This window comes from Babylonia areolata, chromosome 8 (assembly GCF_041734735.1).
Source record: "Babylonia areolata isolate BAREFJ2019XMU chromosome 8, ASM4173473v1, whole genome shotgun sequence".
NCBI lineage: Eukaryota > Metazoa > Mollusca > Gastropoda > Neogastropoda > Buccinidae > Babylonia > Babylonia areolata.
The window spans coordinates 8,664,813-8,667,312 of record NC_134883.1 but is presented as its reverse complement, the minus strand read 5'-3'; the positions used below and the strand labels follow the sequence as shown (position 1 = coordinate 8,667,312).

The window sequence follows — 2,500 nt, the reverse complement described above, 5'->3', positions numbered from 1 at the left end:
TTGACTTGACTTTGATGTCTTGTTTCCTGTGTGAGACAGTTGCCATGGCGCTGACTTGACTTTGATGTCTTGTTTCCTGTGTGAGACAGTTGCCATGGCGTTGACCTGACTTTGATGTCTTGTTTCCTGTGTGAGACAGTTTCCATCTATGTCCTGGATGGCGTTGACTTGACTTGGTTTCTGTCTGGTCAGGCTTTTGTGTGTGCTGTCAGTTGTGTGATTTTTTTTGGGGGGGGTTCTCAACGTCTTCACACTGTTGTTCAATCCAGTTTTCCTTTGTATTCTTCAATTCCTGACCGATCTTCTTGTTTTAATAGCATTGTGTTTCTCCTCTCCTTTCTCAGTTTTCTTTTGTGGTTTTAAGCTCCTTCTAGTGTAACACATCTCTATTGCACTACTTGGGATCGAGGGCTTCGATTTCCATGGGCTTACTCCTAGTCCTCTGTTGCTGTTTCGGACAACACTTATTTGTGATCGCTTCAAGATCTATTATAAGCAGGAATTGTGGAATGGATTTTCTTCCCATGATTGCTTGTTGGAATTGTTCAGCGATGTTAGGATCTTTCAGTTTCTCAAGGCTGAATTTCAGTTGGCTGTTTTCCCTCTCTCTTTACGTTCCTCGACCGTACTTGAGGGTTCATCATGACAAGGTCATGGTCACTGCCAAGGTCAGGTCCTGGGTACGTTCTTGTTTGGGCCCAACTGATGCCAGACCTGTTTATGTTCTTCACCAGAATGATTATAGTCTATCTGGCCGGCTGTGATGCTGACCGTTCGGGGAGTGCTTTGCCCATCGTCGGGATGCTTCACGCTCACCAAGAGTGTTGGCAAGAACGAAGTCATTATCACTGGCGAATTCTAGCAAAGGTATCCACCTCTCATTGATATTCTCATTACAATAGGGGTCTCAGAAATTCCTTCAGTTTTCTTGAGCATGTGTACCGACCTTGGCATTCCAGTCACCCTGAACGATGAGGATGTCTTTCTTGTCGATCTTGTTGATGACAATTTTGAAGTGTGTAGGACTGTTCAATCTGGTCATCATTATAGTCTTATGTGGGGGCATTTACTTGCACTACCATCATGTCGAGTGGCTTAGCTCGTAAGGGAATGGTAATGATCCCGCTGGAAACTGAGAAGCATCCTAGTAATGTGTTCTTTGAGTTTTTGTCGACCAAAATCCCCACATATATTGTTCTCTTTTTCCACTATAGTAAAAGACATGCCTTTCTTCTGTCTGTATTTCTCCATTTTGCTTTCATCCTGCTTTACAGAGGCTGAGGATGTACCGTGTGTATGTGCCGACCTCATGGTGTAAGCTATCTCCTTAAAAGAAAGGGGGAAATAATGTACCACCCTGTTTCTCCATTCCTTGCCGGCTGTGTCGATAGTCCTGCCTCAGGTTTAGTCATTGAGTCAACGGTAGGACGGTGCATTATTTTTGTCTTTAGTTTTATTCTGCATCACATGGAGGCTGTTGATAGTGTGTGTGTGTGTGTGTGTGTGTGTGTGTGTGTGTGTGTGTGTGTGTGTGTGTGCGCGCGAGCGCGTGTATGTGCGAGTATGTGTGCGTGTGTGTTTGTGTGCGTACACATAATTATGTGTATAACATTTTCAAAGCAATCAATTCTTTATCTAATCTTGACAGCTGTTTCCTTTCGCATGTTTCAGGTTGGTTCTGTGCTGTGTGGCGGTGGTCTGCTGTGGGAAGTTGTGAAGGCCTTGAACGAAAGGTTAGTGTTGTGTTCTGTGGCAGTAGTTCACCTGCTGGTGTACAGTCCCCCCCACCCCCACCCCCCCGACCCCCCTCCACCCCCTTGCAGATCTGCATTTAAAGCGTGCCCATAGACACAAATGTGAAAGCGTGAAAATAAGTCTATGTGTGCGCGCAGGTCTTGCCTTTTTTTCTTTAACCCTTTCACCGCCAGTCAATTTAGAGTACAAAATTCCCTTGTGGTATAAACACAGAAAAGACAGTGGCTAAGAATAGCTGGGGATTCCCCCTGAGATGTATTAAAAATATGGCCTACCCTACCACCGAACATTAGGAGCAGTAGGTTCATGGATAACAGATTAATGAATGGCCACCTTTCAGTGACATGGGTCCTCTACCACGCCTGTGCATAAATGCGAGCTTGGCGGTGGAAGGGTTAAAGCAGATAACGTGTTACGAATAGTTTCTCTTTCTCAAGGAGGCTCACAGTTTAACTTTTTTACCTGTCGCGAAGTGAGGTCAAAGTCGAACAATGAGCCGAACAGTGTGATCGACCAATTACCAGTTGCATTAAAAGTATCACACAGTGAAGCCAAGGACAGTGAGTACACATTGTGCACGTGCGCATACAAAGGTATGAAGTATAAAGTATCCGCCTACGTAAGAGAGACAGAGACTGAAAAAGACGGCGCGTGACAGAGAGCAAACAATCAACAAGAACAACAACAGAACTTGAACCAATCACGGTTGACCTGCATGCATCCCTGAGGCCATGCCCTGTGTGTG

The 2,500-nt window shown here is 45.1% G+C and overlaps 1 protein-coding gene across 2 annotated transcripts in view; it reads left to right on the top strand.

The window, feature by feature from the left end:
- The window catches only part of LOC143285032 (beta-1,3-galactosyltransferase 1-like), a 151,453-nt gene that overhangs the window by 38,967 nt on the left and 109,986 nt on the right, over nucleotides 1-2,500 (top strand). For both annotated transcript variants that reach the window (XM_076592207.1, XM_076592208.1), the window contains exon 2: nucleotides 1,672-1,733. The gene's annotated coding sequence lies outside the window, so the exon portion shown is untranslated. The remainder of the gene's footprint in view (nucleotides 1-1,671; nucleotides 1,734-2,500) is intronic.